This window comes from Protopterus annectens, chromosome 4.part0 (genome assembly GCF_019279795.1).
Source record: "Protopterus annectens isolate FY-2018-M chromosome 4.part0, PAN1.0, whole genome shotgun sequence".
Taxonomy (NCBI): Eukaryota; Metazoa; Chordata; order Ceratodontiformes; family Protopteridae; genus Protopterus; species Protopterus annectens.
This window is the reverse complement of record NC_056733.1, coordinates 978,027,488-978,053,916: the sequence shown is the minus strand read 5'-3', so window position 1 is coordinate 978,053,916 and position 26,429 is coordinate 978,027,488.

Here is a 26,429-nt window from a genome sequence, read left to right as displayed (position 1 = left end):
CCTCCACACTGTTGTTCTATAGCTGGTGTTTCTCATTTGGCCATCTCCTGATTGGAGGCCAACAGTAACACTGAGCTGTTTTTGTGTATGCAAACATCTGTTATCCCCAAATCATAACTGAGACCAAATTCCACATAAACACCTAACACAGAAGAATTCAGTATATCCAATGTGCTATTACTCACTGCCCCTTACCAGTAGAACTTGCTACCGCAAGCCATTTAAATACAATTCCAATATAATTTAACCATTAAAATGTAACTAATGGCAGACAAAGTAAAATCAATTAAGCTTAAACATTAATGTGACATCCTCATTCTGGGCCAGTAATCAAAGAGCATGAATCCTCACTGTTGGCACTGGAGAGGGATGTTCACTTGGAACAAAAATGGATACACCCAGTATTTCCAGATGCAGCTCTCTGCATCAAGCACAATTTCCCTTAAGAGCACACAGGGAACACACTCAGTCCAGGGCCTGGGTTTCTCTCTCTGTCCAGATCCCCAATATGACTCCCCACTGGCACAGCTGTAAGGTTGAGACTCCAAGCCAAGTCCTCCAGCACTCTCCCTGTGAAACCAATACTTGGTGTACCTGCTTCAAGTAGCTCACACACACACACACACACACACACACACACGCACAAACACACTTTCTGATTTGATTTTCACACACACACACACACACACACACACACAGCTGGGAAAGGCTGGCAAAGATTTACTAGCTATGCCCCTTTCTGCCAGACTATAAGGTAGTTACATTGTCACCGAACACCCCAAAGCCAGCTACTCTAAGGTACAAGGGTACCCAATTATACGGAGTTAAATTAGTATTAATACAAATGATAGTGGTTGGCCAATGCAGTAATGCTTCCAGGAGTGGCCACAGTGTTGCCAAATAGATCTAAGTCATCTCAAAGTTTAAAATATTCTCTATAGGACCAGTCATAATGAAAAGTTTAAATATATTTTATAATAAATAATAAAAGAACATGAAAATACTAAATATCTATTTAAAATAAACACCCGAGTTTGAATCACAGGAAATATTAAAAATAACACAGGTGGACAGTTTGACACAGTTGCAGAAAAGCAATATTTAACTAATCTCACTATATTTTCCTAACTAGTCTAAAGAATTAACAAAAATTACTAAAGAACTGGAAAACTATTGGCTAAAAAGAACCCGCAAACACTTTTTCTTAGCAGGTTCTTTTTAGCCATAGTTTCACCTTGTTTTTTAGGGGTAAAGAATTATTATTCCCTGGTTACTTTCTCGAGCAAGGCAAGATGAAGTAGAAGAAGGATCCTTCCTTGTCAGGTTACAAAAACAGACTGCTCTGAGACTTCAGTCTCACCCAATAGTAAACATTATTTTTAGTGATGGATTACAGAATGGCATCACATATATCTGGTCATCTGAATTCTGGTTCCCATGCTTCCCCTTGGCTAGAAGAAGTCAGGATTTAGCACATAAGTGTCAATAATACACACAGACAGAGCCTTGCTATGATCTGCTGCAGCTCCTGGAAGTCATAAAACAATTTCAAACCTCCATCCTTCCAGACCAGCAATTAGTTCACTCCAAAGATAGTGCAGGAAGCTTCTTAGTTCAGACTTTTTGTTTTTGGCTGCATTGAGAACTGTAAGATACAATCTTTATGGCCTAAGCCAGGTAATTTAATTTCAACCTATTTTCAAAGTTTGACATTCACCTCTTCTCTTCCAGTATCCTCTGATAAAGAACACATTTAAACAGTTACAACAATACATTTATATTTCTTTTTCTGCCCAGTAGGGCACACTGTTGGTACATTTTTAACACAAGCAGCTTTACAAATACATTTTACAATGCAAGCATCTGTATAAATCAGTTTGGTATACAAATGACATCTAATTCTTTATAAAATCCCAACTAACTGTGCTGGCATGTGTTACATATTCGCTGCCCTACTTCTCCTGGCATAACTAGCAACACCTCACATCATCAAAATTAGTATAAACAACTTAATTGAAAAGCAAACACTGTCAGGGCCAGGCTTGGGTAAAATAGTGTCCTAGGCAAAAGTGCTCCATAGCACACTACCCCACTGTTCAATGCATGTTTTCCACACAAAGACATCCCCATCTGCTTCCATACTCCCCCATTATCCATATTACTTTTTTTTTACTTTTTTGCACATTTTGTCTAACTGTTCAGTTTTGTCTTGCATCCCTTTATCACACCTTACCTGTGCCAGGTGCCACTATAATAACTATGGAGGAAATAATGAAATTAAGCTAAGGAAGTGTTGGGGGTTTTCAATGTTCTTTGTTTCATTTTAGAGTGCTTTCCCTGTTTGTTTATCCTATGATTGCCTGAACAAAAGTCATGACCAAGAGAAAAAAATTGCCGTTCCACAAAATAAAAAAAAAATTAAACATTACATAAAGTGGTAGGCTTCACCTCCCACACCCCCCGATGTGAGGGGCTGGGCCTCCACACCCCCCTACTTAAATATACCAACTCCAAGATTGCAGTACAGTGACAAAAATGGCAAAGTAATGGAAGCAGACAAGTGATTTCTTTCCCAGGGAAAGAATTTGCTTATATGCCATTTCGCTATTTTGCCTTTTTGTGCTTTCAAGTTCGATCAAGACACATTCGAAAGAAAGCGTCTTCGATCATTTAATAGTAACTCTATTTATTTTTTTCTTTTAAGGAAGAAATAAATTGTGTCTGACCAAAATAGCAGGTCCTAGTAAAATGCATGTAATGATAAATACATCATATCTGAGAATACTACCTCCTCCCCAAAAAAAAAGATAGTCACATTATGCCTATCTGTGATGAAAGGAGGTACTGCCACCACAGCTAGCTGGAATTTTGTAAATAATTATATGTCATTTGTGAATATCAAACTAATGTATATAAGATGATTGTGCTGCAACATATTAGAACTATATGTCATGTGTATATCAAACTGCTCTGTACTGATGTTCATGTTGAAAAGGTATTTGTGTAATGTATCCACAGTGTGCCCTACTGAAAGAGAACAGAAATGTACAAGCACTATTGTAACTGTTTAAATCTATCTCTTTTAATAGAGGAAACTGGAGGATTAACCTCACTCCAGCAAACTTTAGAAAAATATCTAAAATTAGATTACTTCATAGACTGCAGCAGTTGGAAAGACCCCAAAAGTTCCTCACCAAGAGGATAAAGGGTCTTAAACATATGTCATATGCTGCATGACTGAAAAAACTCCAGCTCTATTCAGTCGCATACCACCTACTCAGAGGTGATCTGTGCCTGACGTACAAGGCCATGTCCAATCTGGAATTAATGGACATGCTCCACCTTAGAAAATCCAAATCCATCAGAGCTACGAGAACAAGTGACTTAAACCTCAACACAGAAATAAATAGAACGTGCTGGAGGGACAGATTCATAACCCAGAGGCTCCCTGCACTCTGGAACAGAATCCCAGTCCATGTTAGGCAGAGCCCCTCACTGACTCTATTCAAGAGAAATCTCGACAAGTGGATGGGAGATCGTAGGTTTACCCCGGGGGTCATCTCTGTGTCACTACTAGACAGAGGCATAGTAAACTAAACCCTAAAAGGGCCTAGTATTCTCATCCTAAGGGGTGGTGTAAGCCACATACACTCTGGCTAGGCTTATAAATGCCCTAGGGCAGATAGCCTAGTACGAACCTATGAACCTATAGACTGGGCCATAAAGATGCTTCAATGCAGCTAGAGACACAAAGTCTGTACTAGGAAGCTTTCTATATTGTCTTTGGGGTGAACTAATCGCTACTTTGGAAGCATGCAGAAATGCAATTGTGTTATGACTTCCAGCACCTGGCAAAGACCTGAGCAAAAGCTCTTGTCTATGCATTTTTACAGGTAGATGCTAAATGCTGCCAGCTGCCAGCAATGGGGGTTTGCATGAGAACTAGAAGTCAGATGACCAGAAATGATGTCATTCTGCAAGCTATCTCAGCAGTAAAATTTCAGATGTTATTTTGAGAAGTCTCTCAGTGAGACAAAGAATTCTGCATTCTACCTTGGACCTGACAACAACAGCAATAAGAACCATTCACCACATCTGCCTTGCTCTAATTAAGTTGCTAGGGTATAGTAACTCTCTTAGATTCAGTCAGGAATATAGCAAAGCTTAGTTTAGATTTTGTTTTTCTTTATTTGTGTGAGACTGTACTGAAATGTTATTTTAAATATTCCCTGTGGTTTTGAACTCTGATGTCACTGTCAATATATATTTAGTATTGTCTTGTTCTTGTATTATTTATTATTAAATATATTTAAACCTTTCATTGTGACTGATTTGTGCAGAGATATTTAAGTTTGAGAGTATTTGCATATTTATTTGGTGACACTGTGTGAGGGACTCATAATAGCCTTGCTCTTTGTCAAATTACACAGTAAAATTTGGACACCCTTTGTTCAGGGCCCTAAAGTAGCTGCTAAGGAGTGACAAGTGGCAGTGGTAACTACCTTATAGTTTGGGCAGAAGGGGGTATAGCTAGTATACCTTTGACTGCCTTTCCCAGGTGTGTGTGTGTGTGTGTGTTTGTGTGCGTGTGTGTGTGTGTGTGTGTGTGTGTGTGTGTGTGTGTATGTGTGTGTGCATGTGTGCGTATGTGTGTGTGTGTGTGTGTGTGAGTGTGTGTAAATAAAACCTCAAAGAGTGTGTGTGTCAGCTACTTGAGCAGGGACAAGAAGCACTGGTTGGACAGAGAGGGTGGTGGAGGTCTTGGCTTGGTCAGTCAGCTGAGATCTCAACACTATAGCTGTGCCAGTGGGGATTCTTACTGGGGATATGGAGAAAGAGGGACAAACCAGCCCCGGACTGAGTGTGGTCCCTGTTTGCTCTTAAGGGAAATTACACTTGATACAGAGAGCTGCATCTGGAAATACTGTGTGTGCACCTGTTATTCTCCGAGTGCACATCCCTCCACAGGTGCCAGTGGTGAGGACTGAGGCTCCTTGATTACTGGTCCAATGAAGGGTCATCACATATTAATTGGTGGCAGTGGTGGGATCACCACATCACATATTGGGATTCAGTGGTGTGGATATTGAACTGCTGTAGCCTGTAAACAGTGGTCACTAAAGAAGGTGTTTGTACTCTCAAGCAGCCACACAGCAGACATTCAGAGTTTCATATCACAATAGTTTTATTTTTTTTTTTTGTTAGTTTATTTAGTCAGGGAGACCAGGTGGGTCTATGTTAAATCAGTGAATGCTTAAAAAAGAGAACACTAATTTATTGACCCTCTTTAAGCGACAGCTTAAAATACCGAACACTCAGAACAGAGATTTTTTTCCCCAGGGAATAAAATTGCTGTTCTACAAAAAAAAAAAAAAACCAAAAAAAAAACTTCAAAACATACTCCCCACTTAAATATCAAACTCCGAGATTGCACCACAGTGGAGGAAATATTAAAGTCCCAAAAATGGTCCTGATTTTTTTCCCTGGGAAAATAATTGCTGTTCCGAGTGTTCGGGATTTTCAGCTTTTGCTTAAAGAGGGTTGCTAAATCAGCATTCACTTTTTTAAGCATTCACTGATTTAAAGTAGACCTGACCAGGCAAGGATGTCAACAGAGGATTATGGCAAGCTGACAAGGAGCCAGCTGGCTGAGATGATGATCTGTCATTGTCCATGTTGGTGTGAATGACCTGAGATGTACCTCCCTGGACTACATGAAAAGAGGCATGGAAGAGCTCTCCGATCTAGTAGCCCAGGCAGGTATGACCCTAGCCCTGAGTAGCATCCTGCCATCGCCCAGAATGATACCACAGTACAAGGACATAATGATTGAATTGGCTAAGCTTCTGGTGTCATTCTAAGGGGATCCAGTATCTATATGCCTGGGATGACATGATTTGTTTGTTTGTTGCTTGTTTTATCAGGCTGTGGATGGCATTTCATTACTGAAACTAAGTGGAAATTCCTTAAGATTCCAAGAGCAGGATAAGTTATTTCTTACACTTATTTCACTGAACTGCACTTCTGAAACACTTATAATTGTGCTATACAGTTAATCTACTACATTTTGCACTGTTATAAAGATTTTTTACTGTTGCATTTATGTACTGTTTTATACTGTTTGAACTGTATTTTTCATTGCTAGATACTGTTTCATTACTCTAATTGCATGTTTACTGAATTACTTGACTGTAAACTGTTTTTTTTCATACTGAGAGTTGTATTTTCTGTTTGTGAGTGCTCTGTCCAAGCTTTTCTGTGCATTTTTTGATTTTTTGAGGTTTCTGTGTTCTAATCTAGTCTGTTTACAATTAAAAGCATTCTCTAGAGTCTGCTTGCTCCTTGATCTGTTTTAAAACTTTCATTTAGTGGCTACAGCTAGGAACTGTAATAGTTTCCCCACCCACCTTCTCAAGTGTTGTGGTGTTCTTATACTTGGTGACTTTGCAGTTGCCCACCCATACTGTATATTTGATCTGTGACACTCCTCCCAGTCTAGTGTCATTAGTTCATTCAATCTAATAGAGAACATTTGTGAAGGCCAACCCACTCAGATTCTTAACCTTGAATTAACTTCTCTTCCATCTTTCTCCATTTCCACTTTACTGAAAAAAAAATTCTAAGCTTGCTTCCCCTCTTTCCTCTAAAGTTTTGTCCAGATACAGATGTGCTGTATCCAGGACTGTTTGTAAGCTCCTGAGACCCCCCCCCACTTAACTAGGGTTAAACTATTCCTGACGCCATAACGTCTGCTCTTCAAATTTTTCCTTGCAACTAGCTAGCTTTTTAGTTTTAGCACTTAGATCTGTTTCTTTGAGCTCAGTACTTGTTCAGAACTTGTTGTAAGCACTAAATAAGCTACAAATTACTACAGCACTCAACTTTCCTCACTTGTCTAGAGGAAAACAGTTTTTAGTACTTAATAAATAAGCACCTATCCAGGCATTTCTAAAGGTCAGCTCCCGGTGTTTTCTCCTGTCTACCTGATGAATCTGGGCATCTTGGGACAGTGCAGCAATTGCCTCATGTACACAGACAACACTCTCCTCCTACAACCCAACACTACGACCTGTGAGAGATGCACTTATATAGCCAAACTGGAAGCAAAGCTCTCTTCACCGAAGACTGGACTAGACAGTCAAGAGGAGAAGGTAAACACTTGCACTGCACCACACTCATCATATTGTCCCTCAAAACCTACATCACCAAAACACACACACACAAGCGCAAAACACACACACCTACATTCACAGACGCTCTCAGTAAAAATCTGCCAAAAACAACCAAGACCTCCAAAGCAGAAATGCAAGCAACCTCCACACCCCAACACAATCCAAATGACACATAGCCCACATACTCAGTGTGCCACTCAACTACAGCCCATAAGGCATAACATACCCAACATTCTAGTCATAGGTGACTCTATAGTCATAAGTTCATAGGTTCATACTAGGCTATCTGCCCTAGGGCATTTATAAGCCTAGCCAGAGTGTGTTTGGCTTTTGCCACCCATTTTAAATTAATTTTTCTATGCCCTTTTTTGAGGTTAGTATACTGTGCCTCTGTCTAACAGTGACACAGAAGTGATACCCGGTGTAAACCTACAATCTCCTATCCACTCATCAAGATTCCTCTTGAAGAGAGTCAATGAGGGAGTCTGCCTAACCTGGACTGGGATTTTATTCCAGAGTGAAGGGAGCCTCTGGGTTATGAATCTGTCCCTCCAGCATGTCCTATTTATTTCAGTGCTGAGGTTCAAGTCTCTTGAGCACGTAGCTCGATGGGATTTGGATTTTCTGAGGTGCAGCATGTCCATTAATTCCGGGTTGGACATGGCTTTATACGTCAGGCACAGATCGCCTCTGAGCACTGAGTAGAGCTGGAGTTTCTTTAACCGGGCAGCATATGGCATCTGTTTGAGCCCTTTGATCCTCTTGGTGAGGTACTTTTGGGGTCTTTCCAGTTGCTGCAGGTGTCTGGTAAGGTACATCCCAAAAGGGGCATTGTACTCAATTATGGGACTGATAAGGGATGAGTAAAGAGGCATGATGACCTCCCCTGATCTAGATGTGAATCCCTTCATGATTAGGTGGGCTATATAAAATGTTTTTCTAACCACTTTGGCCACGTGGTTGTCAAATGAGAGATTGCTATCAACTTGGGTCCCCAGGTCCCTAATTACTTCTTCTGTACTTAATGGATTACCACCTATGTGGTAATTTGTGGGCACTTTGTTTTTGCCAAAGGGGATGACTATACACTTTTTGGCGTTTAGCTTGAGGCAAGGCTCTGGCACCAGTTGTCTGTTTCTATGAAGCCCTTTTGGAGGATGCTTGTGTTGGCTGGAGAGTCGATTATGGCACCCAGTTTGCAGTCATCTGCGAACTTGGTCAGCCGCAGTCCTTCCGTGTTGGCCTGTACCTCCGAGAAATATATACCGAACAAGAGAGGTCCCAGGACTGAGCCTTGTGGGATGCCACTTGTAACTGGTTTGGAGTCTGACATGGCTCCAGCAATTCTAACCATGTGGGTTCTGTCCTTGAGCCAGTTTTCAACCTATCTAGTGACATAGGGGTTTATATTTAAGCTGGTGAGCTTATCTATAATGCCCGAGTGTGGTATTGTATCGAAGGCTTTTGCGAGGTCCAGGTAGGCTGTGTGGACCACCTTCCCATCGTCACTGGCCTTGGTGACTGTTTCAAAGAAATCGACCAGGTTTAAGAGGCAGGATCTGCCCTTAACAAAGCCGAACTGGGTAGGATCCATTGTCTGTAGGTCCCCAATATCTTTATTTATGAGGTCCATGATGATCCTTTCCATAGCTTTGCAGACCAAGCTATTCAGGCTTATGGGGCGATAGTTTCCAGGATCCATTGAGGCACCACCTTTGTGGAGAGGGACCACTGTTGCTGTACGCCACTCTTTAGGTACATATCCTGTAGTAAGGCTGAGATTGAACAGTAGTTTTATGTTTGGGTTTAGCTCTTCTTGGAGTTCATGTAGGGCAGCCGGGACACCGTCTGGTCCCATTGATGCTGTGTTTTTGCTTTGGAGAGGGCGGCTCTTACCTGAGCATCTGAGATGTCAGGGGGGCAGCACTCTGCTGGGATAGATATTTGTCCTTTTGGTGGGGGGGGGGGGTTGCGCTGAACCTGTCAGCTAGGATGTTGGCAATGTCTGTGGGTTCGTTGCATTTTTTGTCATTTTGGACTAATTCTGAGCATATCTGGGAATTCCCACCCAGGTTCCTAACATAACTAAAGAAAGCCTTGTGATTATCCTTAGTGTCCTGTGCAATTTTTCTCTCAAAGCTGGCCTTAGACGATTTTATGGGTGCTCCTAGTGTTTTGCTAATACTGATCAGAGATGCCTTCCCTTTTTGGGATTTTGCTCTATCATGTAGTAGCTTCCTCCTTCTGTTGTATAGTTTGTTTATGGCTGGAGTCCACCAGACAGGACGTCTGCCTTTGGAGGATTGGGTCTTGGTTTTATTTGGGATTGCATGATCCATGCATTCCTAAAGGTGTTTATAGAATGCGTTTATAAAGGATTCTGCGGTCTGGGACGTATTTTCCACAGGCCCGAGGGCTTTGAAGGATTCCACCTCGGTTTTGAGGAGTGTGAAATTTGCTTTAGAGAAGTTTTTCACTGTGGTTTTCTGGGCAGGGGGTGGGGTCGGGATGTGAATATCCAGTGAGATTAGTTTATGGTCTGATCTTACCAGTGAGGGATACACTTCTGGTCTGGAGCATAGAGTCCCCATGTTGGTGATGATCAGGTCCAGTATGTTTTCCCCTCTTGTGGGAGTGGTAACAAGTTGTTCCATAGCATTTGAGTTTATAAATTCTAGGAACCTTTGGGCTAGGGTGTTGGAGCTAGAATAATGCTCCCAGTCTATGTTTGGGTAGTTGAAGTCGCCCAATATAATGGTGTTTGGAGAGACCTTCATATTTTCCAGTGTTCTCAGGAAGGCCGAGTGGGGTTCCTGGGTTTGGGAGGGTGGTCTGTAGCAGGCTATAAACTGGAAGGCAGTTTTACCCACTGTTAGTTGCACATGGATAGTCTCTGATGCTTCGTGCTGTGCCACCAACCTGGAGGTGTGGGTATCTTTGACGAATATTGATACTCCCCCTCCTTTTGTAGTTTGGTCCAAGTTTTGGGGCCGAAAAGCATGGTATGAGGTATAACCTGGTAGTGCTGGGGTGCTCTCGGGAGCCTTGAACCAGGTTTCTGTTACTGCACAGATATCGATGTTCTCCATGCTAAGGAGAGTTTCGAGTGCGTGCATCTTGAGGTTTAGACTTATGGCATTGAGTAGCATTACTCTTAGTTTCTTATCCATTGTGATACCTATGGAGGTGGGTTTGTCTTTTGAGCCTTGCCTAAAAAAGGCACTATGGGGGTAGCAAGAGCCTTTGCCAATATCCGAAAGCCCAGGGGTGACAGGAGCAAGCTGTCCCTAGTGAAGCATCATGGCTTGTCGAGCATGTCATCCCAGGCTGACAGGCATTGGATCCCCTTTGAATGACACATCAGGCACACTGATGTTCCACTCACCAGGCTAAACAAGTAGAAAGTTACTGTCAGCTGCCTGTCGAGTGCCAGGATCTGCCACATAACGCACGCACTCAAGTCACTCCACAACAAGTACAAATATAACTCTGTCATTGTCAATGGAGGTGTGAATGACGTGAGATGTACCTCCCTGGACTACATGAAAAGAGACATGGAGGAGCTCTCCGATCTTGTAGCCCAGGCAGGTATGACCCTCACCCTGACTAGCATCCTGCCATTATACAGAATGTTACCACAGTACAAGGACAAAATGATTGACTTCAACAATTGGTTAAGCTTCTGGTGTCATTCTAAGGGAATCCAGTATCTGTCTGCCTGGGATGACATGATTGACAGACCATGCTGCTTTGCCAGAGATGGCCTACACCTGTCACCCTTGGGATTCTGGATACTGGCAAAAGCTCTTACCACCCCTATAGTGCCTTTTTAGGCAAGGTTCAAATGACAAATTCACCACCATAACAGGTACAAGCAAGCAAAATCTGAGGGTAATGCTACTCAATGTTAGACGTCTAAACCTCAAAATGCACTCACTCGAGGCACTCCTTAAAATGGATAACATCAACATCTGTGCAGTGACAGAGACCTGGTTCAAAGCTCCAGGCAGCACCCGTACATTACCAGGCTATAATTCATACCACACCTTTCAGCCACCAAACCCAGACCTTAACACTAAAGGTGGAGGTGAGTCCATATTTATTAAGGATATCCACACCTCCAAGTTAGTTGCTCAGGATAATGCATCCAAGATTATCCAAGTTCATCTAACTCTGGGCAAAACCACAATCCAGATTGTAGCTTGCTACAGACCCCCCCACCATGCCCCAGGATTCTCACTCCTCTTTTCTTGATACACTGGAAAATATTAAGGTACAACCCAACAATCTAATAATGGGTGATTTCAACTACCCTACCATTAACTGGGAAAACTACTCATGTACCAACTCTTTTGCTCAATGTTTTCTGGAATTCATCAATTCCAATGTCTTGGATCAACTTATCCACACCCCAACCAGGGGCAGCAATATCATAGACCTGGTCATCACCAACATGGGTGACCAGTGTTCCACACAAGAGGTCAGCTCCTCATTGGTCAGATCCGACCACAAGCTAATCACCCTAGACATCCACATCCCGCTCCCACCCCCCATTAGGAAAACAACCGTAAAGAAATTTCTCCAAAGCCAACTTCACGCTTCTTAAGACAAACGTGGCAAACTTCACGACACCCATGGAGATGGACAATGGAGGTACGACTGCTGAATCCTAAACAAATGCACTTTATAAGCACTTACACAAGTGCATGGATCATGCTATCCCTAACAGAACCAAGATGCTATCCTCCAAAAGAGGAAGCCAATCTGGTGGTCTTCTGCCATAAACAAACTCTACAACAGAAGAAAGAAACTGTTGCAAAAAAGAGTAAAATCCCACAATTGGAGGAACTCCCTGGTCAGCCTCAGTAAGAAGCTGAGACCCCTCATAAAATCCTCCAAAGCTAGTTATGAAAACAAAATCACCACTGATTCTAAAGACAACCACAACACATTCTATAGCTATGTCAATAATCTCAATGGCAACACTCAGATATGCTCTGAGTTACAGCACAATGACACTAAATATACAGAACCAACTGATATTGCCAACATCCTGGCAGATAGGTTCAGTGCTAACTTTACCCCCCTCTTACCCCCTAAAGGGCCCATCTTTATACCAGAAGAATGCAAAGTTCTTGTAATCACTGCTGCACAGGTAAAAACCTCACTCTCCAAAGCCAAGAACACAGCATCCATGGGACCTGACAACATCCCAGGCTGCCTTCTACACGAACTACAGAATGAACTGGCACCCCACCTAAGTACCATGTTCAATCACAGCCTCACCTCAAGCTTTGTTCCCATTGAATGGCACACCACAACAGTTATCCCACTCCACAAAGGGGGGGGCCACAACAGACCCTGGGAACTACCACCCCATTAGCCTGATGAGCCTGGTCTGCAAGGCCATGGAAAGTATCATCATGGAACTCATAAACAAAGACATTGGAGATCTCCAAACTCTTGACCCCACACTGTTCGGGTTTGTAAAAGGCAGATCATGTCTTCTAAACCTGATAGACTTCTTTGAAGCAGTCACTAAAGCCATAGATGAGGGTAAGGTGGTTCACACAGCCTATCTAGATCTCGCCAAGGCATTCAACACCATTCCCCACTCTGGAATTATAGATAAACTCACTAAACTAGGTATAAATCTCTATGTCACAAGATGGAAAACAACCAACTGGCTTACTGACAGAACCCACACTGTGAAAGTAGCAGACTCCAAATCAGACTTCAGACCAGTGACAAGTGAAGTTCCACAGGGTTCAGTCCTGGGTCCTCTCCTGTTTGGTATCTACTTCTCTGAAGTACACGCTAACACAGAAGGCCTTTGGCTAACTAAATTTGCAGATGACTGCAAACTAGGAGCCATAATCGAAACTCCTAATGATGTGGACATCCTACAAAAGGGAATCACTGAGACAGATGCCTGGTGTCAAAGCCATGGTCTCAAGCTCAGTGCCATATTGTGCATTGTCATCCCCTTTGGTACAAACTCTGTATCCATGAGCTACCACATAGGTGGTCTTCTTTCGGCTTTTCCTGGTTAGGGGTCACCACAGTGGTACTCCAGTCTGCTCATGACTGGCAGTGGATTTTTATGGTGCCAAGTTGCCAGCCCGATGCCCAACTTTCAATGAAGGCACGCCCATTCATGCTCGCACCTACCTGCATGTCTTTAGAGTCACTCGACCGTGGAGAGGACATGCAGAATCCACACAGAAGGCACCCCAGCTGAGAATCAAATGGGAGAACCTCTTGCTGTGAGGTGACAATGCTAACTGCCGCACCACCGTGGCCTTCCTTACTTAATAACAAAAGTGTGATAAGAGACCTTGGGACACAGGTGGTCAGTAGACTCTCCTTTGATAATCACATCACCACAGTAGTCAGGAAATCCTTCTACGTGGCACACCTCATCTCAAAAGGTTTCTCATCCAGGAAAAAATAGGTCATTGTTCCCCTCTACTCGTCACTCATTAGACCCATTACAGAGTACAATGCCCCTTTTGGTATGTACCTCACAAGACATCTACAACAACTGGAAAGGCCACAGAAATACCTCACAAAGAGAATTACTGGCGTCAAACAGATGAGCTATGCAGACCATCTCAAAAACTCCAGCTTTACTCCGCTGCATATTGCCTACTCAGAAGAGATCTCTGCCTAACGTACAAAGCTTTGTCAAACCCAGAGCTGTTGGACATGCTCCACTTAAAGAAATCCCAATCCCTCTGAGCTACACGATCTAGGAACCTAAACCTTGTCACCACAATAAACAGAACATGCTGAACGGATAGATTCCTGTCCCAGAGACTTCCCATACTCTGGAACAAAATGCCTATCTATATCAAACAAAGCTCCTCATTAGCACTCTTCAAGAAAAATCTTGATGACTGGATGGGAAATAGGAAATTCACCCCGGGAATCACCTCTGTGGCTCTTCTCAATAGGGGCACAGGAAAATAATTTTCTTGGGTGGCGACAGCCAGGGTGCCTTTTTGGCTAGGTGTATATAGACCCTAGGACCAATAGCCTAGTACCTACCTATGAACCTATGAATGTTACTGTAATGGTATGCAACACTCTGCATAAGATACTGACCCCTAGTATTAATGAATGTTACTGTAATGGTATGCAACACTCTGCATAAGATACTGACCCCTAGTATTAATGAATGTTACTGTAATGGTATGCAACACTCTGCATAAGATACTGATCCCTAGTATTAATGAATGTTACTGTAATGGTATGCAACACTCTGCATAAGATACTGACCCCTGGTATTAATGAATGTTACTGTAATGGTATGCAACGCTCCCTTGAGCTGCTAAGATTTATACATTGTATCACTGCAATGTCAGAGAGGTCAGCAGCAATCACCACTGTGGAACTTTCTTAAGATATGCAGAGCAGTTCAATAGGTTGAATAAAGCATAGAGACCCTGAGTGCATTCAGAAGGTTATGCTGTTTGAATAAGATTAGTATAAATTGAAAAAGTGAGTTCAATTGTAAGCTACACCTAGGCATGGAATAGAACATGCAATTACACCATTTCATTTCAGTACCAAACAGAAAACACCAAAACTAGGCTGTGAGAGAAAGGAAAGTCACAAACAGAGGGATTACCCAGAGATCTTAATAATTCCAGCAGCTGGTACAGATTTTCTGATATCAGCAGTCACTATTATTTAATGAAGGTTGTATCCTTATTCAGTACCTGTTACTAAGGAAATATATATATATATATATATTCTGTTTAATTTAGGCAAATTTAATTAACTCAGGAGTTTGTGGACTAGTGGGTTTACTAAACTACACCCATCAGCCTGTCCTACATATAGGGTATGCCTCTTGCTGGGGCTGTCCTACATATAAGGTATGCCTCTCGCTGGGCCTGTCCTACATATAGGGTATGCCTCTCACTGGGCCTGTCCGACATATAGGGTATGCCTCTCGCTGGGCCTGTCCTACATGTAGGGTATGCCTCTCTCTGGGCATGCCCTACATATAGGGTATGCCTCTCGCTGGTCTGTCCTACATATAGGGTATGCCTCTAACTGGGCCTGTCCTACATATAGGGTATGCCTCTCACTGGGCCTGTCCTTCATATAGGGCATGCTTTTCGCTGGCCTGTCCTGCATATAGGGTATGCCTTTCGCTGGCCTGTCCTACATATAGGGTATGCCTCTCGCTGGGCCTGTCCTACATATAGGTTATGCCTCTCACTGGGCCTGTCCTACATATAGGGTATGCCACTCACTGGGCCTGTCGTACATATAGGGTATGACTCTCACTGGGTCTGTCCTACATACAGGGTATGCCTCTTGCTGGGCCTGTCCTACATGTAGGGTATGCCTCTTGCTGGGCCTGTCCTACATATAGGGTATGTCTCACGGTGGGTCTGTCCTACATACAGGGTATGCCTCTCGCTGGCCTGTCCTACATATAGGGTATGCCTCTTGCTGGGCCTGTCCTACATATAGGGTATGCGTCTCGCTGGGCCTGTCCTACATATAGGGTATACCTCTCACTGGCCTGTCCTACATATAGGGTATGCCTCTCACTGGGCCTGTCCTACATATAGGGTATGCCTCTCACTGGGCCTGTTCTACATATAGGATATGCCTCTCGCTGGGTCTGTCCTACATATAGGGTATGCCTCTCGCTGGGCTTGTCCTACATATAGTGTATGCCTCTCACTGGGCCTGTCCTACATATAGGGTATGCCTCTCACTGGGCCTGTCCTACATATAGGATATGCCTCTCACTGGTCCTGTCCTACATATAGGGTATGACTCTCACTGGGCCTGTCCTGCATATAGGGTATGCCTCTCACTGGCCTGTCCTACATATAGGGTATTCCTCTCACTGGGCCTGTCCTACATATAGGGTATGCCTCTCGCTGGGCCTGTCCTACATATCGGGTATGCCTCTCACTGGGCCTGTCCTGCATATAGTGTATGCCTCTCACTTGGCCTGTCCTACATGTAGGGTATGCCTCTCACTGGGCCTGTCCTACATATATTGTATGCCTCTTTCTGGGCCTGTCCTGCATATAGGGTATGCCTCTCACTGGGCCCATCCTACATATATTGTATGCCTCTCACTGGTCCTGTCCTACATATAGGGTATGACTCTCACTGGCCTGTCCTACATATAGGGTATGACTCTCACTGGCCTGTCCTACATATAGGATATGTCTTTCGCTGGGTGGTAATGGATGTGTTTTGTTAATAAATATTAAATCAGAGGCACATTCTGCTGTAGATCATTCTCGTTTTGTGATAAAATAATTAGTTACATAAGTCAAAACTGGCAGTTAAGCAGCCAGCAGTCACATGTTAAGGAATAATCCATAAATAGAACAAAACAAGACTAAGCCTGGGCTTGCTAAAGTGCACCCCAGGTACGACCATGGAATGTCATTCAAAACAGCAAAGGCCAGTGCCTGACGTCACTCCAAACATCATTACGGATTTGTACTGTTGTTACTCCAGCAAATTCTCTTAAAAAATGAAAATCACAAAATATAACTGGTCTTAGCACTGATAAATGAAGAATGCCATCTATGAAATGATTTAATTTTTCACCAAGCAGGGAGTGAACAGCAGCAGTACTTCACAGGTCATTGTAAACGTGCCTTATAAATAACACTCAAATGCAACAAAAAATGTTATTAGACATAATTCTGTATTGTCAGAAGAGCAACAGAGAGTAGGTCCTACAGATGTTGAACTGATGTGAATTGAAAGTAAATAATGTATTAGGAGAATGATTACTGTTTTATTCAAATGGATAAAAATTGCAGGAACCCTAAGAGCAGGTGCAGAAAGAAAGTCTCTCTAGGAATGTTGGGTAAAGTTCCTGAAATGGGCTGAGATATGTGTGAGGTCAGGGTGATCCAGACTAGGGATGCGTACTGAGACTTACTAGCAAACAAAGTAGCTGAAACTCCAGTTAAAGTCATTTGGATAAAGCTTCATGTTATAGTCTGTGGTTCAGGACTGACTTGTGACAACTTATGATTAGGCTGTAAACACAAAATGTTATGAAAGCTAGCAGATAAAACAGTAGTTTTATTACCAGGTGCATTTACTTCCCCAGATAAAAGGTTAAGCAAACAATCAATATGACTGAGCTAAAACATTCCACACCAATGCCAGGGCTTTAGTACTGCCAGTTATTAGCAGAAAAAGAGGTTGAGATTCATGTAAAAGATATTTATAGATTCAGAACGTTTGGCAGCAGGAGCTCGTATGATGTCAGATAAGAGGCTATTAGCTCAAACTTGGCAGAGATAAAAAGACACAGTCAGCCTTGGAGGAACATATCAGTTTTAAATGAATACATGACACACACTGACATTATGTTATTTAGCAAACTCCATTGACCTTTATGGTCTGATGTAGCTTTATTTTCTAACAGGCTTTGTATAGTAGAAATGTCATCACAGAGGTAGTTGTTCAGTCGCACGGAAAACAGGTAGCACTTACGTAAAAAAAAAAAAGTTTAATCAGCACCATAAGCTGCCGCTGAGGTGGTCGGGGTTAGCATAATGGTTAAGGTACTGACCTCCCGGACACAAAGTACAAGGTGTGATTCTCATCTTTGAGGCAAATTGCTTAAAATGAGCCATAACAGCAGCTAGCTCGGTACATACCTAAGGACCGATTTCTGCTAGTTAAGAAAATGAGTTAATTAGATCAGACAAAACATATACCTTAGTAAATGTTAAAAACGGCAGAAGAAAACCAGTGATAAATATTGATAAAACTCTAATTTAATTTAATAGTGATAAAACTCTTTCAGTGTCTTACAGAAGCTATATCAGTTAAGTTACAACTTGCGCTTAAGATATAAAGTGTCATTTCATCTTTTGATTCAACACTTAGTCATACAGTAGCAAGATAACTTACACTAGACTGAGGATTCACAAAGCTGTACTAGTGCAATAAAAAAGAGCAGTACATGTCATCAGACGGTGTTGTTCCAGCTCCTTAAAATTACTCATTTAAGAATCACTCCATAGTAGTTACCAGTGATTAATAGTATCTCAAACACAGAAACTGCTTCAGCAAATCACTGGTAACTTGTTGACTGGGCCCAAACAAGCAAATGTTGCCAGGTACATCTATATATAGTTTATACCAACTCTAAGGCCTTCATTCTGGTTATTTAATAAAACTAAAGTACAGCCATGCCCTTCTCTAAAGTGAAAGTAAAATGAATGCTGACTAAATGTAATTTACTGCCTCAAATTAGTGAAGACAATGATGCTGGGTGAGTGCCCAGTTCTCAAGGTCAAAGATGCCATTAAAGGCACTGGTGGAATACAACGTCCTAGGTGCCACACATACCAAAATAATGACACCAACATCCTCTGTCTCCAGTGTATAAGATCTTATTAATGCTGATGATGATATCTGTGATGCCCCTGCCCTGGCCCTGCAATCAAGAAGCCTCAACCCTCACCACTAACACCAGAGACCCAGATATATGAGGAATGGATATCAAATACACACAGTAAAGTGCAATTTCCCTTAAGAGCACACAGAGATCGCAGTCAGTCCAGGGCTGGTCACTCCCTTGCACTCCAGGTCCCCAATAAGAATCCCCACTGGCACAGCTATAGGGTCCAGATCTCAGCTTAGTGGGCAAGCTAAAACCTCTAGCACCGTCTCTGTCCAACCAGTGCTTCATGTCCCTGCCAAAGAAACTGACACACATGCACTTTGAGAAGAGTTTATACAACCACACAGACACTCCTGAGGAAGGCTGGCACAGTTTCTCCAGCTGTACCCCTTTCTCCCAGACTATACGGTAGTTCCACTTGCCACCACCCACTAATACTTATCAGCTATTCAAAGGCCCTTAAAAGGGTATCCAGTTATTACTGTGCAATATTATTATCCAATTGGTAGTATAACTAAATAGTCAAGGCTTATTAGAGTGACTTGGTACAGTAATCACTATAAATATGCAATGTACTCTAGAGCTTAAATTATCTCTACACAAAACAGCCACTGTTGAAAGGTCTTAAAATATTTAATAAATATTAAAAACAGAAGACAATCCTTCTTACTACACAGTGCTAGTCAAGAGTTCAGAGATCAGAGAGAAATACTTAAAAGAATTCAGTAGTACAGTTCTGACATCACAGAAAAATACTTAGTCTAATCTTTCTAGTTTCTAGCTATTCCTAAAATAAAACACAAGTCTAAGATAACTTACATATGACAACAGGCAGTGCTGTGAGTTGGATGGTCAAGACAAAAATGTTTAATACCTTCTGATTCTCTCTGACTAAAATGATGTTGCAGTCCTTGTTCCCATTACATCATTTCACACTTTCCTGGTGTTCCCAGGCTGACAGATACTATATAACTGTTATCTTGCACCTGCAGGAAACTACATCAATAAAAGACATTCCACATGTAAACTCTAGTAATTATTCCTTAAGTTAATACAATAGGCAGGATGCTTCACTCCATACACATCGACTCCAAATTCTAAGTTCAAAGGGACACACATTAAATAATTTTAACTTCAAAGTACATGCATGAAATACTTGTCTTAACTTTCTTTACAGCAGAGGGCAGTGTTGCTACATTGTTTTAAGTTCAACATTTCACAGCATATTCTTCTATTTAAGAGAAAAAGCTTGTATTTCAACATTTCACAGTATTTTATTTAAGAGAAAAAGCTTGTATTTCAACATTTCACAGTATTTTATTTCAATTAAGAAAACAAGTCTGTAGTTTAGTATTATTATTTACAAATGATAGAATTATCTGCACAATTCTATCTGGCTAGGCTGGCAGCCTTCACATTTCACCCCCTCCCCCGAAGAACTCAAGCTAGTTTTTCAAGTGACCCTTGAGAAATTCTGCTTGAGAGGGTCAGGTCTATCTGAGCATACCTACCCCATTCCCTGTCTTGAAAGCCCATCTGCATTGGCATTGCTACTCCCACTGCAGTGCTGCACTGACATATCATATGCTTGCAACCCCAGGCTCCATCTTAGCAACTTGGCATTTTGATGGCTGGCTCTGTTTAACCATATTATAGATTCATAGATTAGTACTAGGCTAACTGCCCTTGCAAGCCATTTTAAGCCTAGCCAATTATCCCCTGTGAGATTCAAACCCTGTACCTTGTGTTTGTAAGGCAAACACCTTAACCATTAGGCCAACCTCCCAATGCTTAGGGGTTGTGATCTGTCAAAACAGTGAATTTCCTTCCATACAGATAAGGCTGATGTTTCTGTATTGCCCACACTATGGCTAGACATTTCTTTTCTACAGCTACATAACATTCCTCCCTGGGTTGGAGCATATGACTGGGATAAACCACTGGGTGCTCTTCCCCCTCTGAAGAAATCTGGCTAAGTACAGCCCCCACCCTATGGTTCGAAGCATCCACCTGCACAACAAATTATTTGCTGTAATCTGGACTGGCTAACACAGGGGGTCGTCCCAAGGCTTCTTTACACTTCTGGAATGCCTGCTCACATATTGGGGTCCACCCTACCTTATCTGGCCTGTTCTTCCTTGTTAGGTCTGTGAGGGGACCAGCTATGGTACTATAACTGGGGACGAAATTTCTGTAGTACCCTGCTGTCCCTAAAAATGCCCTCACCTGCTTTTTAGTAAGAGGTACAGGCCATGTCTGAATGGCTTCCACTTTGGCAGTTTCTGGCCTTATCTTACCACTCCCCACTCTATGTCTTAGGTAGGAGACCTCTGCCATACTCATCTGACATTTGCTTAGCTTAATGGTAAACCCTGCCCTCTGTAGTCTGCCCAGCACCTCCCTGACATGCTGAAGGTACTCTGCCCAGGAATGGCTGTAGATGTCACTATCATCTAGGTAAGCAAGGGAAAACCCTCCTGCTCCTGCTAGGATATGATCTATCAGCCTCTGAAAAGTCACTGGGGCATTCTTCATTCCAAAGGGCATCTTTGTGAACTCATACTAGCCAAAAGGAGTCACAAAGGTTGACTTCTGTCTAGCACTGGGAGTCAAGGGCACCTGCTAGTAACCCTTGGTAAGATCAATGGTTGTAAGATACTTAGCCCCACCCAGATGCTCTAGGGCCTCATCTGTCCTAGGCATGGGGTAAGGATCGCACTCTATGAAACTATTCAATTTCCTGTAGTCCCTACAGAACCTGGTGCTGCCATCCTTCTTTGGCACCAACACCACTGGGGAGGCCCAGGATCTGTTGGACACTTGAATCACCCCTAGTTCCAACATATCCTGTACCTCCTCCCTCAGAGTTTGACTCTCTCAGGCACTCTATAAGGGGCCTGCCTAATAGGCCTTTGGGGTCCTGTATCCACCTGGTGCTGCCCCAAGTGGGTGCACCCTGGTTTCCCAGTGAACATGTCCCCAAATTCTTGCAACACTGTTCAGATTTCTCAAACCTGGGTAGGAGATAGCTGCTGGGACTTTGCTACCCCTTCCACTGAGGTGTCAGCCCACACCTTACTGAGAAGATCAGTCCCCAGTTCTCCCTCAGACTCCTCCTGCAATCCACTGCAAATGCTCAGCACAAGGGCCTCCCTATCATGGTAAGGTTTCATCATGTTAACATGGTACAATTTGTGCCCCTGCCATCTGCCTAGCAGTTCCACCATGTAGTTAACATCACTTACCTTTCTTACCACCTTGTAGAAACCCTCCCAAGCTGCTTGCAGCTAGTTGTGTCTGATAGGAATGAGAACCAATACCTGCTGCCCCACAGCATACTCGCTAGCTCAAGCATTCCTGTCATACCACACCTTTTTCTGTTGTTGGGCTTCTGCCAGATTATCCTGGGGAAAACCCATGATTTCCCTGAGCCTTGTCCTAAGGTTTAGGACGTATGCCACAACAGACACCTTGTGAGACTCGCACTCACCTTCCCACTCATCTCAAATTAAATCTAGAGGTCCCCTCACCCTATGCCCATACAGCAACTCAAAGGGTGAAAAACATGTGGATTCCTAGGGGAACCTCTCTGTAAGCAAACAACAGATGGGGCAAATATTTGTCCCACTCCCTCTTAAACTGATCTGCAAATGCCTGTAGCATGGACTTGATTGTAGAGTTTAACCTCTCAACAAGACCATTAGTCTGGGGATGGTAGGGGGTGGTCTTTATGTGCTTCACCCTACAGGACTTCCACAGACAAGCCAGCAGGTCTGACATGAAATTTGGTACCTCTGTCAGTCAGTATTTCATTTAGGAAACCTACTTTGCTGAAAATTTCTAACAAAGCATTTTCCACCTTCTCTGCCTTAATGGAGGACAAAACCACTGCCTCTGGGTATTGTGTAGCATAATCCACTACCACTAGGATATACTTTTTCCCTGTGGAACTTGGGGTACTCAGAGGACACAGAGGACTCACAATATTCATAGCTACCCTCTGAAATGGCTCCTCAATCACAGGCAAAGGCATCAAAGGAGCTCCCACCGTGTCTCCTGCCTTGCCTACCTTTTGGCACTGCTCACAGGTTCTGCAGTACCCTGTTACACCTTTGGAAATTCCAGGCCAATAGAAGTTCTGCATAATATGCCTCTTTGTACATTTTATGCCCATATGACCTGCAAAAGGAATATCATGGGCTATGGCTAGAAGTGCCAGATGGTAGGTTCTAGGCACTACCAACTGCTGTACTCTCTCACCTTCTAGTCCTCCCTCAGGGGTTCACTCTCTGTATAGTAATCCTTTGTCCCAGTATACAGATTCTCCCTTTCCTTGAGAATCAGGTGCCTCTCTAGCTACCTGCCTCAGGCCTTGCAATGTAGGGTCTGAGAGGTGAGCCAGTCTCAACTCTCTCCTTGTAACGCTTCCCAGCTCCCCTTCCACAGGAAGTCTGGCATCCTCTGACAGTGGTGCCTCACTTCAGCCTGGGTACTACTATTCACCTCTACATTTGCAGTCACTCTGTCCAAGGGACCATCAGTACCCACAAGCAGCTGTTGCTCACCTTCAGTCTCACTGCTACAGCATAGCTCACTCCCTGAAATAACCACCTCACCAGTCCTGGCTTCAAGTATGCAGTCAGTCTGGGTCTACCCCAGGCTACCAGACCCACATGCTTGTCTCCTAGCCTGACTGTGTGTAACTGCATAAGCACATGGTACTGCTTCATCAACTCCTTTCCTATCAGGACATCTGCAGGATGGTAGTTTGGTACCCCCTGTTGTCTCAAGACAACCTACTATTGACATTTTGTCTTTCCCACTTACTGGCTCCCTCACCTTTTGTTCCCCACCTTGCCTCTGTGGACACCTATATGCCACATGACCCCACTGGTTGCATTCAAAACATTTAACCCTAGCTCCTGGACATGTACCTGGACTAGTGGCTTCCCCTGCTACTGACAGATTTTGTTGTGGCGGTCTGTGCTGCCCACCATGGGTTCCTTTAGACCCATGAGCAATACTGGGGGTCCCCTTCCTGTGCAGGGCAGCCCTGCTTGCCAGGTATAGGTCTCTCTTGTTCCCCAACTCATCTGAAGTAGCACATTGTCTATCAGCTAACCAGATCCTCATGTCCTCAGGCAAAGTGCTAAGGGCTTGTTCCCTCACCAAAAGGTCTGGCAGCCCTTCAAAAGTGGTGTCCTGACATCCACTCACCCACCTATGGAAATAAGTGCTCAATTCAGCAACATATTTACACACACTTTCATCTGCCTTGCATCTATGCTCATGAAACCTTTTCCTATACATTTCAGGCGTTAGCTTAAAAAACTCTAATAGACAATTTTTACAGCAGTATAATCAAAACATGCAATGTCAGACATTTTAGATAATACAGTTACATCTTTACCATGGAGTAAGGGGGTCAGGAACTGTACCCAGAGCCTTCGGTCAACACTATACTGTTTACAGACCCTCTCAAACATGTGAATGAAAGTATCAAAATTATCCCCCTCTTTAAACTGCGGAAGAAATTTACTGACCTTTTGTGCTTCTGGGGTCCGGTTACTCCGTTCCTCATTACCTCCGTGGCTCTGGCGAAGAGTCAGCATCTCATTCTCATGCTGCCTCTGCCTCTCTTTTTCCCCAGCTTCTAGGTGTAGCAGTTTCTCATTCTCCTCACTCTCTAGATGCCCCCATCTCTCAGCTTCTTCTAATTCCACATGCCTGGCCTCCAACTCAAGTCTCTTTAATTCCAACTGGATTTGTAAGTCTACTGCAGAAAGGTTGAGCTGTCCATTCTCCGAGGGTATTATATCTCCACTGCCAGTCTGATTATCCTCCTGGTTGATGTTTTCTGATGCAGCTGTAACCAAGGCTGCAAGGAGTTCTGCCTTAATCAGGTTTCCATGCACCAGTCCCCAAGCCTGGCATATCTCCGCCAGCTGGCTCCTTGTCAGCTTTCCATACTCTTCTGCTGACATGTTACCTACTCACCCTGACTAACTAAGCTAACAAAAGAAATAAAACAATTGTAGTCTGAACTCTGAGTATTCACTGCGTGGCTGTTTTAGAGTACAAAAACTCCTTCAAAGATCACTGTACACAAGGTACAGGATTCACTTTAACCACACCACTACAAGCCAATTAGTATTTGCAAACTATTTAATATGTAATGTGGATATCCCACTGCTGCCAAACACAAATGTGATGCCTGTGCCCTGGCCCAGCAATCAAGGAGCCTCAATCCTCACCACTAACACTAGAGAGGACATCTCATATATGAGGAAAGGATAACAAATACACACAGTAAAGTGCAATTTCCCTTAAGAGCACATAGAGATCACAGTCAGTCCAGGGCTGGTCACTCCCTTGCTCTCCAGGTCCCCAATAAGACTCCCCACTGGCACAGCTATAGGGTCCGGATCTCAGCTTAGTGGGCAAGCTAAAACCTCTAGCACCCTCTCTGTCCAACCAGTGCTTCATGTCCCTGCCCAAGTAGCTGACACACACACACACACACACACACACACACACACACACACACACACACACACACACACACACACACACACACACATGCACTTTGAGAAGAGTTTATACAGCCACATAGACACTCCTGGGGAGTGCTGGCACAGTTTCTCCAGCTGTGCCCCTTTCTCCCAGACTATACAGTAGTTCCACTTGCCACCATCCACTAATACTTATCAGCTACTCAAAGTCCCTTAAAACGCTGTCCAATTATTACTGTGCAATATTATTATCCAATCGGTAATATAACTAAACAGTCAAGGCTTATTAGAGTGACTTGGTACAGTAATCACTATAAATATGCAATGCACTCTAGACCTTAAATTATCTCTACACAAAACAGCCACAGTTGAAAGGTTCTAAAATATTTAATAATAAATAATAAAAACAGAAGACAATCCTTCTTACTACACAGTGCTAGTCAAGAGTTCAGAGATCACAGAAAAATACTTAAAATAATTGAGTAGTACAGTTCTGACATCAGATAAAAAACACTTAGTCTAATCTTTCTAGTTTCTAGCTATTTCTAAAATAAAACACAAGTCTAAGATAACTTACATATCACAACAGGCAGTGGTGTGAGTTGGATGGTCAAGGACAAAAATGCTTAATGTCTTCTGATTCTATCTGTTTAAATTGCTGTTGCAGTCCTTGTTCCCATTATATCATTTCATACTTTCCTGGTGTTCCCAGGATGACAGATACTACATAATTGTTATCTTTCACCTGCTGGAAACTACATTAATAAAAGACATTCCACATGTAAACTCTAGTAATTATTTCTTAAGTTAAAACTATAAGTAGGATGCTTCACTCCAGACTCATTGACTCCAAATTCTAAGTTCAAAGGGACACACATGAAATAATTTTAACTTCAAAGTACATGCATGAAATGCTTGTCTTAACTTTCTTTACACCAGAGAGCAATGTTGCTACATTGTTTTAAGTTTAACATTTCACAGAATATTCTTTCATTTAAGAGAACAAGCTTGTATTTCAACATTTCACAGTATTTTCTTTCAATTAAGAAAACAAGTCTGTAGTTCAACATTCATATTTACAAATGATATAATTATCTGCACAATTATATCTGGCTAGTCTGGCAGCCTTCACAATATCTATTATATCTCAGATTCCATTATTTATTTATTTGTTTACATTTGTTGACTGGTGGTTAGTTCCACTAGGCTTTTGGCATAATTTTGGGGGGGAAACCTAAGATGATATTTATATAGATAGGGGAATTGTCTAGGATACTGGTAGTAATTCCTCTCTTCTTTTATGCAAGCCCATTAGTTTTCTGACTC